General features: G+C 44.3%; 1 protein-coding gene across 2 annotated transcripts in view; it reads right to left on the reverse strand.

The window, feature by feature from the left end:
- The window catches only part of GPRIN3 (GPRIN family member 3), a 32,140-nt gene extending 18,556 nt beyond the window's left edge, over positions 1–13,584 (reverse strand). Inside the window, exon 1 of one of the 2 annotated variants that reach the window (XM_069013040.1) lies at positions 13,524–13,584. The gene's annotated coding sequence lies outside the window, so the exon portion shown is untranslated. Of the gene's footprint in view, positions 1–13,061; positions 13,159–13,523 lie in introns of those variants that run through there. The other variant, XM_069013041.1, reaches the window with a different exon arrangement.
- Positions 13,585–14,447: the final 863 nt, after the last annotated feature.

The following is a 14,447-nucleotide window of genomic DNA, read 5'->3' on the forward strand; positions in this document are numbered from 1 at the left end:
ATCCCTGTGGGCAGCATGACTGGCACTCACCTGCCAGCTATCCCTCCAGCTCACCTTCCAGCCTCTCATGTCACACTCCAAGCAAATCATGCCCCCAAGCATTCAAAAAAAAAAAAGAAAGATGTGGCACCCCCAAGCAATTACTGAGTTTATCACCTAAAGCCCAGCACCTCCCATCAGGCTGCACTGCTTTTTACTCCTCTTTGGAGCAGTTTTAGCTGCCTTTGCTCAAGCTGCCAGCATATTTAACCTGCAGATCTTAGAAGTGATCTAAGGTCAAGCTGTACCTTGCTAGAGCACAGCTGTGAGTGAGGAGGGCTGTGGGATAGCTTTGTCCTTATTTCTAAGTCAGCTGGAGTGGAAGCTGGCAGGGCATGACAAAGGATCATTCACAGCTTAGGGTTTAATTACTGGACTCGCATTGAACATCAATGCCCCATGCACAGAGGCACACTTGAAAGAGTGAGAAAACACATGGCAACCTTAGAGCCAGTATGAAAATCCAGACAAGATGGTTAATTTCCATGTAGGACCTTCTTGAAGATAAGCACTAGATACTTCAACCAGTCATCTGACAGCTGTGAATGCGTAGCAGGCTTCCGACCACAATTTATTTTTATTGACATCCTGTTTATGGGTACAATTTGAATTACCACAAACTATGCATACTTACATGATTGAAGACAGACATACACATACATATAAAATCTGATATATGCTAACAAAGATAGTCATCTAGCCTCATCTGAGTGATTAAAGCTGGGCATTGAAATCAAAGAAGTCTTATGCTCAAAAGTGCTGAATAATCAGAAATACCAGTAAAGCCAGCAGGATTCAAAAGTTGCTCAATATTTTTGAAAAGATAATTTTTTTTATTCCTGTTCTTACCCAAGAAATGCCAGAAAGTTCTAACATACACTGCCATTTTGCTGGATTCTACATGGGAGCATAGAGATGCTAAACATTCATCACTTAAGCAGGCAAGATACAGACCAAAGGTAGGAACCTCTACTTTTTCTGCCTCTTCAATACAATCTAACATAGATGAAGATCACAGAGAAAGCTATGCAGCAGCTGGTGTCTAATGCCAGTGATTTAACTACAGAACACCTTTCTTCTACATCTCATCATCTACTACTAAAAGGCTTGCAATCATGAGCCCAGCAATTCTGGCTTTAGTGATTCACCTCTGCAATATTACCGAAAAAATATTAAAATGAGTTCCTTCCCTTCCTAGACTCAAGTCCTGAATCTACAAAGAGGGAAAGAAACCTCTGTTAAATAAAACCAGAAAACAAAACAAGTGTACAGAATATGCTGCTGCTAGCATTTGCAAAGAAAAAAACCAAACCCCACAAAGCCACTACCTTAAAGCTGAACAAGCAAAGGATGTTACAGACCCAGGAAAAGTACTTGCACATACTCCACCCAAGAAAAGTACTTGTAACCACTGCAGATTCGTAAATGTTCATACAGGGAGGTAAGCAGTTTTGGAAAGGGCTCTGTTGTTGCTCTTGCTCTTCAGAAAGCTCGGGTGGGGCATGGGATCAGATGGGGTACGAACATATGACAAGAGAGAAGAAAACATCCAGTGTAAACAGGGCAGCAGTCAATGAGGTACTGAACCAGCAACTCAATTAACTTTTCATCTTCTTACAGATGAGCTGCTTCTCTTACAGAGAGCAAGGCTGGCAATTTGTTCTGAAACACCTCTCCTATAAACCTGTAACCTGTGTGCCAGAGCAAGCAAACTCAGAGCAGACCAAGAACAAATGGAAGTAGTATGTAGACAGAGGCAGATTGTGCCAGAGGATCAAGTAAGTCCAGGCTACAGAGCTGGGAAACCGAGAGCAATTTATCAGGTATTCATTGTATAACCATATTATCAAACACTCAGGCCACACTTCAAGAAACTTGGCTGTCACTGAGATGGGAAGCCTTGCCCTCCATCCCTGCTCAGCTGCTGGTCAGCACAGTCCAGGTAATTACTGTAGCTTGATTTTCATTATCTCAGCTCTCTTCACTCTGCTCCCTCATCTATTTATTAACAGTCCTTAGCCACAGGTGTGGGCAGCCACAGGAAAACTGTTGGGTTTGTTCTACTCCAAGTCAACAAGAGAAAAATATTTTTGCAAATGCAGACTTCCATGTGAGGTGGTTCGAGAGAGACAGATGTCTGGTTAGCACTGCAGATGGGCTGAAAAATCCCCCATCACTGCTTCAAAACTCTCACCCTTTTCCTTTCCCAGAAGGACAGAAAATGTGTTCTTTTCCCCTCATGGGTGGGGGCTTTGCCTTTATTTAAAGGGGAAAAACTGCAACACCTAAAAAATCATTAGACCCCATGCCTTCTCTCTGGGCAGCAACTAGATGAAATGGCTCAGCTGTTGAATTTCTAGGTTAGTATGCCTCAGTCCTAAGCTTCTCCCACAAAACTAAAGTGTTAATGCTGACCTTGGGAACGCCAGCCTTCTCCTACACAAATTCAGTGACTTCTTTCCATTTATGAGGCTGACGTACCTTTACAACTGCTGAGTGAATTGTCTCTGGGTAAGAAGGCAGGAGGAGATAAGGGGTGAAGGGGAGACTTGCTCTTTCAGAAAAAAAATGAGGATGTGCAGAGGAAAGTAAGTTGGTTGGTCCCTGTGATAAGAGAAATGTTTTGGCCCTCTGCCTCCTGGACCTAGGCTTGAATGCTCTTCCAGCACTGATTCCCCATCTGTCTCTTACTGTGTGCTCCTTGCCAGACCATTTCACAGCTTCATATCACTCAAGGCCAGGAAACTGTTCATAAATGGATGCTTTAAAATTGTCTTTTGCACCATGGTATAGCACCATTTTTGAAAGATAGTTTTAAGTATTTATGTTGACCATGTTTCTATCTCTTGTTGCTTCATGTTGCACTTTCAAGTTGAACATTGTAAACATTGCTTTGTCTTTCTAAGCCTCTGATGAACACTTTTCCCCATTTCCTGTGGTTTTTCTGGTAAAGTATTAGGTCTCTCTCAATGGTTGACCAATGCCAAACACTATTCAAAAGGCTGCTCTCTGATCATACAGAAAGTATTTTTCTGTCTATAGGGACATAAAAAGAAAAAAAAAATAACAAAACCAAAAAACTCACACCAAAAACCCTCAGACAAACAAAAAATCCCAACTGGACTTAACTAAAAAAAAAATGTGTGTATGCATAAGGGGGGATATGTATAAGCCCATTTTCCCAAAGACTGCCCTCTTTTCAGTCACGAACAGAAAATCTTCTCTGAAGAAAGACAGAATAAGTCATTAAGTGTATATAACCAATTAACACTTTCAAATGTCAACAGTGAAGAATTTAAGATCAAAACTAGGTGACTGCCAGATATTTATCCCGGCTAAATCCTGGTCATGGAGGTCAGCTCAGAAGTCCATGAATGAAATTCCACATGCAACACACAAAGGTCAATCCTACATTAATTCAAAGGGCAATATATATTTTCAAAATGCTCTCCAAAACTAAGCTAACAGGTGTACCCCAAAATGTCTTTGACTGTCTTTAATTCCACAGTGCAGAAGAGTCATCATATGGTCTGCTAGAAAACAGACACTTTTCATTCATCTCTACCTCACTTGCCCTATATTCATTATGAATCAGCCATCTAAGACAGGATGACTGAAAGGATGATGTGGTTTGGCTTCCTGTCAAAATGGCAACTGTGGTGTTTGGAACAATTTCATATTAATTCAATATCTCTGGTTAGATACCTCTAGTAAAAGGTCAGATTTATACCTCCTGTAAACTACAGCAGCTCCATTAATGGGGTTTGCATCAAAGGAATTACAGCCTTTAATTGCAAGGTCAAATTTCACCCATCTAATTAAGTTTCCTGCTCTAAGCAGCATGTTAGCCACTGACTCTGATAGAATTTTTACAATAACAGGTGTGGCTCTGATTGCCAACTAGTTGAACTCATGTAGTCATTAAAGACTAACTTTGATTGCTGAAGTCAAGATTATAGATCACATTGAAAAAGAAGAAGAGTTTTAACAGACAAATATGAGACAAACTGAGGCTGAGTAGGTGGGATTCATTAGTCACTAGGAGGCAGGCTCTACTCCTGGAGGAACACCACCACATGAGCTGCCCTGGAGCATCCACACAGACGGAACCGATGAGTAACAGCAAGTAACACTTCTTACAGAGCTCCCTTCTTGGAATCATAGTGTTAGAGGCATAATGTAATTGAAGCTTGCTTTCCTGGTACATCCTTAACAAAACTATTATTAGCTTTGTTGTCCTTTTCCTTCATTTTCTTCTCCTAAGGCTTTTTGAGGAGCGGCTCAGACATTGTGTGGGTTCTCTCCATGTCATCTGCATGTTTGAGCTGGCTGCTGGTAGGAAGGTCTGCTCACATTCCCGCAGGCATGCCAATCTGGATACAACAGACATGTACAAATCTAGCAGGAATCTAGTGAAAAAAGAAATTAAGAAAAACCCAAACCAAAACCCAACCCTAAACAAATGACTAAAAACCACCCCAAAACCCCAGGGTACTATCTCATGAATACATTCAGTCCACTCATCTGCTCATTAGGGAGCAAGTGTGAGTGTGCTTATTGTCCATCTCTTTGGCAAGCATCCTGCTACCTTCCTGTCCCCTCCAGCATGGAAAACTGCAATTCTAAAATAGGTCATTTTATTATGAAAATTTGTTTTCCAAGCAATATTCCCTTGAGGCCCTTCATATTAAGAGCATCTTTTGAACTGGATAAATACTGTTCTGCTATTTCCCAATATCAACTCACATGTTTATGCGATAATGGCCGAGCATGGTCCAGCTGGAAGCAAATCTCAAATAGACCATTTAATAGAAGAGTATTTCTGAGGGAAAGCTCCCAGGCTTTATGATAGGATATTATGTGCTTTTATTGCACTGTGACTCCATGACTTGAGGTTTGTATCGGTCCTTTTAAATTGATGCATACCCTGAACCAAGAGAGGAAGTAAAAACCCCTTTTCTCACCAAAGGAAAGACCACCTCTGAGTTTCTGTGACTGCTGTATGAAGGAGAAAACAGCTTGTCCCTTCTCCTTCCCAGGCATCAAGCTAATTGAGACTCAAAACAATCAATAAAGGCTGGATTAATTCCTGAGTGCCAAAAGCACAAGCAGCTAAATTAATGAAGCTAATCCTTTTGTAATACTCATTTGTTAAAACTTCTCTGCAGCTCCTGATGCAGCTTGCTTGACTTCTCAGGAAATGAATGAGCCACTTTTATTCCTCAGTCGTAGTTCGCAGTGCATCCCCATGCATTTTTAGCACCACTAGCACATGGCCAAAAGTACAGGCTGAATTCAGCTGATGAAGCCTATGTTCTCAGGCATGAGATAACAGCACAGATTCTGCACAGTCCTGACCTGACCATCATATGTAGGGTATGGTTTTCCAAGACTAATCAGTTCTTGGCTGAGGTAGGTGAAAGCACATTTGCAGTTACTAAAGCTCTTGCTTATGGCATGAATGGGTTTATTTGAAGAATGGGGCAGCAGACAGGAACCTGAAAGCCTGGCCACTTTATTCTGCCATACCATGCACTTGAGGTGACTCCTTGAAACACCTCTTACCCTTTCTGTGAAAATGCCTTTGGTGCTGCAACTAAGAATTGTAAAATGTTACCACAGCTAACTTTGCAGTTGGGATACCCATCCCTACGGACAGATGGAAACTGATGTTATTTTATGGAGTACTGAAACAGCACATCTTATAAGGCTATTGCTTAGCTTGAGCAGAAATCCGGGTCCTCAAACTCATGCAAACCTTCATAGCCTCTTTACTGGCTTTTAACAGATACTCCCTAACTATTAACCTCAAGGGCAAGATTAACATTTTTCTTTTAATTAATATGGAGAGGCTGTGGTGTGCAACAGTATTATAAAGAGTTCTGAAATGCCAGCCTTTTAGAGTGGAATAATTCTGTCATCTTGTTTCCATACAGCTCTTCTCAAGACTATCAGCTTTCTGACAAGTATTTTATCACTAGTACTTCTACTCCTAACTACACTCCCCAGCATGCTTATTATATTCCATAATTTTCTTAATGAGTCATCTCAACCTTAATCTTTCAATTGTGTGAAGTTTTTAATGAAACTGATGCTTCAGAGGAAGGAGAGTGACTTTAATGAAAGTGACCCTTTAGTTTGTTAAATACTAAAGTGTGATCATCCTTCAGCATTTTCTAGCCAAAGTGCTAGCTAAGTCCCCAACAACCAGACTGCTTCTAGGAGAGCTGAGCTGGGAAGATTTAGACAACTTTTACACCTGTGCACTTCCTGAAGTTGGGACCTGGTGATTTCTAACTCATTCCTCAGTGCCCAAAGGCCATCCTAAAAGCTGCTCTGAATTGCAGCTCCAGTAGTCTAAGAAAACAGGGACTTGCTAAAATGCGACAGTGCCCTGTCTGCATCACCTTCTTTGCTGGAGAATTTCTTACCTGCTCTGTTATACCAACTTTACAGGCTTAATCTGTTGTTTCACCCTGGTTGTGGCAAAACTCCATGGAGTCCTGGGGCCCTATGGAAGGGGAGGGACTGTTCCCTGAGCACTCAGCAGATACACTACTTTCTGGATTAAGATCTCACTGGCAATACACTGAGGGTAAAGCACCAGCCCTTGGACTTCAAAACATTTTACAGTTTCTTTACTAAGACAAAATGACTGCCCATGAGTAGAAACTAACTTTCAGTCAGGCTGGCTTTAGTTTAAGGGACTCTGCTCATCCCAAAGCTGGTAGACACCATATTTCCCTGACCAGAGAAACCACATGCCATCTCTACCTGCTACCAACAAGAACACTCATATCTTCCCAAACCCACGTAAAATCAGATTAGTAACCAGTCTACTGCTCTTTTGCTTCTCTGTTTCACCAAGGAGAGGAAAAAACCATCCATCTGAAAATTATGCCTAACCACATCATTTTTTTTCTCCCCCACATAAATGTTAATGAATTGACTCCTGTTTATGCAAATTTAAGGTAAACATCAGATCCTCTGTTATCCTGTGTTGGAAATTCCCACTGTTTCCATGATAACATCTTGACTGATTTTCTCAGCTTTCTAGTGATTATTTCATGCACATAAAGAGGGGTCCTGGAGTCACCAGAAAATTCCTGAATTAATTCTTCACTGACTTCACTGTCATCATTTGAGATATGCCATTGCTTTTTATAGTATCCTTTTAAGATTACTCATAATGTAGCATAGTATTCATGCCCTCTGTTTGAATCTGTTGGGTTTTTTGCATGAAGAACAGTAAAAATAATTGCACAGCTCCTTGTTTCATTTTGCCTTTTTTCTTGTTTGAGTTCCCTTTTAAAGACTGAACTTTGTTTGTTTGCACATTAACATCACTGGGATTTTCACCATTAGAATGCGGTCTGGGATTCCAACTGCAATAGTCAATATTTGTTCAATGTTCTCCAAAAGATGTAGGAAGGCACATGTGCACATAGAAAGCCATCCTGTTCTTCAGGATAAAAATGCCAACTGGTGATAATTGCATGATGATTTTGAAGCGCTGACAATATTAATTACCATCACTGAACTACAGGAGAATCTCAAGATAGAGGTGTCACCGTGAGAATTCAAGCAAACATTGATTACTTCTCAATATTTTTAGAAACACCTTGTCCATTTAGAAGGGGAAAAAAAAAAAAAAAAAAAAAAAAAAAAAAAAAAAAAAAAAAAAAGAAGTCAGAAAAAGGGAAAATAGTTAGAGCTGTCTTTCCAAAGCTGAATGTTTGGTAACTACATTCTGCTTATGTTTGGTATGTGTTTTCTTCAGAAAACAACAATACTCCTTTGCAGGCTCTCTAGGTAGCCTTCCCTATACCAGTTACTTCAGTCCTGGCCTATGTCTTAGTTCACAGTTGTAGCTAACTGGAGCACTACAGTAACTTTGTTAGCTCTTTCCAGACTCATCCAGACTACCAGTCCTTCAGGAAACACTGCTCTTCCCCTCACTTGTGTGTGTGCACATTAATGTACAGGCACACAAATGAGAGGGGGTGTGTTATTACTATGTAACCACGATCAATCCACAGACAATATCAATGATTTTAAACTTAGCAATGCTGCTGCTTCCTGGATCAGGAGGTCACCAGACCACAGTGAAGATTCCTGTCTAGCAATGTGCTTCTTATCTGTTTTATCATAGTTAAGTTTGACTGTGAGGGTTGCCTGAGAGGGAGATGATAATTATCTCAGAACACATACTTCTTCTGATCCTCTTCTAAGAAACTTCTCCTCTGCTCCCTCAGCGTAATATTTCTCCTCCAAAGCTAGACAACAGTGATACAACTTAGATTGGAAAATGAATTGTTACCACTTGCCAAGTGATACAAGCTTTCAGCCTCAGCTCAGAGCTGGTCTCCACTATGTTCGACACAGACGCCAATAGTATGCAGTGATGCTGGTAACACAGACGCTAACAGTTTAACAGAGCACTGGGGTGTCTGTGCCCCTCCTGATTAACTCCTAAGTAATTCTAAAAGAACTACTGTCAGAGGGAGGAAAACAGGCAAGGAAACAAGCAAATTCCACTGTTACTACCAACTCTTACTAATGTGTAATACATACAGTAAAATGAACAGTAGAAGTAACATGTGTTGCCAACAATTACACTCAGATATAATAGATACAGACACTTTTCCCCTGGATAATAGATACTGTATCTTTCTGGATGTCTGGTTGGTATTGGCTGTGGTAATAGCTTCCATACCTGCCACCAAGCTTTGTTACACAGGATCATGGAGTTAAGAGATGTGGGGAAAGAACTGAAGCTGTTCCTAGTGGACACACCTGTAGCACTCTTTTACCACAATGCACTGTAATATTTGTCATTGTTGGCATTCTTCCCTTCATTTATTTTCACCAAGTGCATGCGTCGACTGCTGACAGAGGCCAAATAGATACAAAATGGTATTATGCTGGTTCCCAGTCATTCCCCCTTTGGTGCCCTCTTTTTCCTTTGCCTTTCTTCCCCACAGCCTGCATGGAGTTGCAAGTGCTGGCACTGCATTTTCTTCCCTATTTACTCAGCAGCATGCTGACACCTCAACCCTCTAGGATCTGCTGCCAATTTACACATGTGAGCTCTTAGCCACAGACTCCCAAGAGACAAACAACTTGGTGTTAATAAGTAACTGATCATGTGTGATTAAATTTTTTAATCGGTACCAGTCTTTGTTTCTATAGGACTGTTGCTGAGTTCAAAGTCCATATATATAAGAAAACATATATGCAGACCTTTTCTATTTTTGCTATTTGCAAAAGTAAACTGTATTTAGATATACTTCCAAAATTTTTTCCTATTGGACAGTAAATTGATTTCACTCAGAACATGTCCAAAACTTGCTTTCCCCCAGTAAAATTAATTATCCATCTTTTTTTTGTTCTGACTCTCAAGAAAGTGGTGTTTACCTAAAATAGGTAACATCAGGTCTTAATCCAGGATTGCTCTTAAATCCACAAAGGCAACAGATTCAGCCTATATTCTAAGTCTGCCTTTAGGGTGGGGGTTATAAATTAAGAAGTGATGTGCTGCTAGAAGTGTAATTCTAGGTTATGAAATTTTGTTCTCTCTGTAGCTGTGAGACTACGAGCAGATTGCCTGTACTCCTACACCAGTGAGGATTTCACAAACTGTAGGCAGGATGTTGATCCCCTTAGCTTTGGCTGAGTCTGACAGAGGGAGTTTATGTTCTTAAAAATAACGGTGTCAGTAACAGTTGCGGGACCCAAATTTGACAAATTTTACCACTACCAAAGTATTTTGCTAATGAAATCTGTCTAACCTAGCACTTGCTGGACACTCTTCAGCAAGTTTGAGACCCAAAAATGCTATCCTCTGTCTGTCCTGACCCTGTAGAATTAATTCACAGCCACTATTCTTATTGCTGGGCTGACTCTGGATGGGCTTCATAATTCAGAAATGTGTAACTTTTGGGACCAGCCACCCTAAGGAAACACACATATTCTTCTGATTGCAAAAGGAGTTGAAGAAAAGGTGCAACCATGAGAAGGGGAAAGCATATGTTGAAAAAACTCAGATATTAGCCCAGTTTGGGGGATGGAAGTTGAGTTTGAATGAGTGAAGGAGAGATACCTCTCAGGTAGTAACATTTCAAAATTTCATATTGGAGGGGATTTGCAATTGGACAAACAATTGAGAAACAATTCCTAAGATGCTGACACCAGCCTGTAGAAAATTCACCAGAATTCTAGAGCTCACTGTTACTCTATTCAATCAGATGTGGTATCTCAGCTCTGTGACGATTTTTCAGACCTTTTAAGGGTCCATCACTGTTCATATTTTGTGCATCGCTGTCTATACTTTGTGAAATCTTATGAATAGACATTTTCTGGGACTTGTAATAAAAAAATCTTCATGAATTTCAAGAACACTCTTTGTCCTGACATTTAAGTTGTTTCACAATCAGAATGTACTTTTCTTAATTTTAACACTTTGAAGAAAACTAGGTCATTCTAAAGGCTGAAACCTGCTATCTTTATTCATGCGAACAAACTTACTCACAGACATCATCATATCACTCCATGGGATGGTCTGCATGTAAAGACCTTTAATTCAGACCTCTTACATCACCCTCCCTCCCTATGCATTAAGCTTGTAGACAGGGCAAATCAAGGTGGTTATAAACACACCCCCAAACAAAAAAACCCCACCCCAACCCAAACAAAAAAAAAGACAATTTCATAGAAATTTATTTTGTACCATGTCCCACAGAAGGTGCCTTCAGACTACTCAATCTCATCCTTTTGTTGAGATTCAAGATGCTACACGCTGCTGGAAAAATTGACAATATTCTGTCAAAGCCACCTACCTCTGGCCCATACTCTCAAACTCTGTGCTTTCTAGAGAGCTTTAAGTCCAGGCTTAAGCATACTTCAAAGCAAGTAAAGCTCACAACATTCAAGTCAAAGACTCGCAAAGTAATGACATTGTATATGTCAGCCTAGACACCACAGCCATTTGTGGGATTTACAGCTCTCCAAGACAGGAAAGCAACTCTCTTTCTCACCAACACTTGGAGGCACAGCTGAACAAAAGCAGTTACAAAAACAATTCACTGCAATGGGCACTTTCAGTTTGCAGTTTGTATATTACTCAGTATAGCTTCTTGGTACCATTTACTCTAGGTGACCTTAAACTTACTTGAAGCTGGCTGGGAGAGAAGACAGACCTTTTAGGATGGAGGTCCCGGGAAAAGAAACCCTTCTGACTTCTCGAGGACACCAGAGGTCTATTGTTATTCCTGAGCTGCAGACTCCACGGAAGTGAGGTGGGGGAAAAACTCTAATATAGGCAGATCCAAAGTTATACATGTAGAAATATTTAATTCAAATGCTCCTTTTACAGACAGGCAACCAGCTTCTGAGAAAACCTTGGCTTGCAAAGAAATGCAGGGATCACTGCCTGTAGCTAATGGAACAGAAGTTCCCACCGTGTAGTCGTGGGAAAGAAAAGTTTGTACCATTGGGTGAATAGACAGGGGAATACTGAGCATGAGGTTATTATCTCCACACGTGACATTAACAAGGGCCTGCCTGGAATCCACTGTGCAGCACCGGTGACCAGCGAGGACGGTGGTGGAGGCTCAGAGAAGAGCAGCCCAGACATTTCTCCTGGGGAGCATCTGCATTCCAGGGAGAGACCAAGAGAGTCAAGTCTATTTATCTCATCGGAGACAACGTTAAGTGGCTATTTAATTACTGCCCTTAAATACTTGAGCAGAGGGAGATGATCTGAAACTAGATAGCTATTTAATCTGACAAACAAAACATTACAAGATCCAGTAGCTAGAAGATGAAGTCAGAAAAGTTCAAAGTGGAATAGAGATGCAGACGTTTAACAAAGCAACTAAAAATTGGAGCCAATTAACCAGGAATGTAGTCAATCCCCATCGCTGGAAGTCATTAAATCAAGACTGTTTGAAGAAGCTGGTGGGCCAGACCTTAGAATCACTGGGGAATAGTCTCTGCTTTATATTATAGAACGGGTTAGACTATGGGATCATAATAATTCCTTATGATTCTAATAAATGTACCACCAGCGTTATTATCTTCCTTGCCAAAAAAAAAGAAGGATGAAGGAATAAAGCATGAATGAAGCTAAGGCCTGTATGGGGCACAAAACACAAGCTGAATGTGGACAACACAAGCCACAGATCAGGAGCTGACATCATCAGTAGTTTTGTCACCAACTACAGCAAGAGAAGGAAAAGGCCGTGAGAGATTCGTGCCCAGCCCCAACGCCCTGAGCCAGGCAAGGGACATCACCTGGCCAACCCGTCACGGCGTGATGCTCCTTGACCGTGACACCCCAGCTCGCAACCCGAGCGGACCCTCCCGCTGTCGGCCCAGAGCCGCCACACCACGGTGTGGTGCCACCAGGGGATACCCCAGCTCAGCCTCACCGCTCTGTCCGCCCGGGGGACGCCCCTTGGGCACGATCCCCGCTCTGGGAGGCGGAAGGCGGCAGCTAGGATTGCCCCCGTGGCAGCGGCCGCCTCCGGGGCATCTTCCGCGCTGCGACATCGCGGCCGCGGGCACGTTGCCGTGACGACCGCGCCGCGCATCCTCCCCGGCCCGTCCCGGCGGTGGGGGGCATCTCATCATTATTCCCTCCATCTTTTTTATTTCTTTTCTTAAGTTTTCCGCGCGCCCGTACCACGCGGGAGCCAAAGTCGCTTACAAGCGCCGGTAAAAACGAGCAGAGGATGAGAGAGGCACCCTCGGGGCCGGCCCTGCCGCCCCCACCCGCTGGTGCCCGCTCGGCGGGGCGGCCGCAGCCCCTCCCGCCGCGGCTCCCCGGGATGCGCGCCCCGGTCCGCCCGGCTCCGAGTCCCGCGCCGGGCACAGCCGGCAGGGCGAGGCACGCCCGCCTCGCCCCGGCACCTGCCCACGCACCCGCCCCGCTGCTCTCCGGCGCCGAACGCCCTCGCTGGTGTGTGTGTGTGTGCCGTGTAGGTGCTCACCGTGCCCGCTGCGCTCCCCCCGCCCCTTACCTCCGCGGCGGCGCCTGGGGAGCCGCGGGCACACCGCCGCCGCGGGCAGGGATGACCTTGCGGAGAAATCCATCATCCGGGCAGGAAAACAAGCCGTTCCTCGGGGTGTGCGGCGGCGGGAGGAGGGCTCCGCTTGGGCGGCCCTTCCCGCCGCGGGGGCAGGACGGAGGCGATCCGTGCCACCACCGACGAGGCGGCGGCGGCGGGAGGCGCGGGCAGCCCGGCCAGGCTCCGCCGCCGCCCGGGGAGCTGCGCCTCCGGCCGCTGCCAGCTGCGGCTCCCGGCCGGCTCGGGAGGCGGGGAGCGCCGGGGCTGCGGCGCTGGGCTGGGGCCGGGCTCCCCCCGCGGCCGCAGCAGAGCGGGGCAGCTCCCGGGCCCCGCCGGCGGGGAGGGACCGCGGCAGCCCCGGTGCGCTCGGCCCCGCACCCCGCCCTCCCAAACGCGCAGGGCGCGGACACGTACCTGCTTCCAGGGAGACATTTCCCGCTGACGCCAGCCCCACCCCAGGCCTCGCCTGGCTTTTATAGAGCGGGAGCTGGCGGCTCCTGTCCTCCATCAGGCGCATGGGGCTGAGCAGGGGGCCCTTGGCAGCCCCCCGGGAGAGGTCGGCAGCCGTGCTGGAGCCCCGGGCTCGCTTTGCGTTACCACCTCTGCCAGCCGGCTGCTCTCCAGCTTCTAGCCCAAAACTAGGTGCTGGGATGCTTCACGGCAGAAGAGCTAGAACCTCACACCCTAAATCCGCCAATTCCATCCACCTGTGCTAGCCATGCATGTGTCCGCGGAGGAAGCGTGCAGCCAGCGAGGCACCTCCTGAGCCCTCTGCCTGTGGGGTGGTACAGGTTTGCGCGCGGAATTGCAGTGGATGCAAATGCGGTTCAGCTCTTGTTACGCTTTCAATTTGGATTGTTGTTTTTGATAGGCAAATTTGGCTTCCTGTGTGAAGCACTGCCCTGTTTGCCTAAAAAAAAAAAAAAAAAAAAAAAAAAAAAAATAGATCAAGCAAAACGCGGCAAAAGAGGTTTTGGTTTGGAACTCTTAATTATCCGGAAATCTTTGATCTAATTTCGGTTTATTCCCACCACAGTGGAATTTTATCTCTCTCTGCTGCAATCACAGGAAATGGTTCTGCAGTGCCCGGAGACTCAAGTCAAATACAGGTTTTCAACTGGGAAGATTTTAACTCTTCTGCCATCCCTTAGGAATAAATAGGAGCAGGATTTTTCAAAAACTGTAGGACAAGCTGTGAGGAGAACTCTGTTGCAATATGGAAAATTGAGGGGAAAAATTGAGGGGAAAAAAGAACACGTGACTAGGGTATCTTAAAAAAATAATTTTTATCCCTAAACGTTGTAGGCATCCTATCAAATGTAGGAATCATATTCCCTC

This window comes from Aphelocoma coerulescens, chromosome 4 (genome assembly GCF_041296385.1).
Source record: "Aphelocoma coerulescens isolate FSJ_1873_10779 chromosome 4, UR_Acoe_1.0, whole genome shotgun sequence".
Lineage (NCBI taxonomy): Eukaryota > Metazoa > Chordata > Aves > Passeriformes > Corvidae > Aphelocoma > Aphelocoma coerulescens.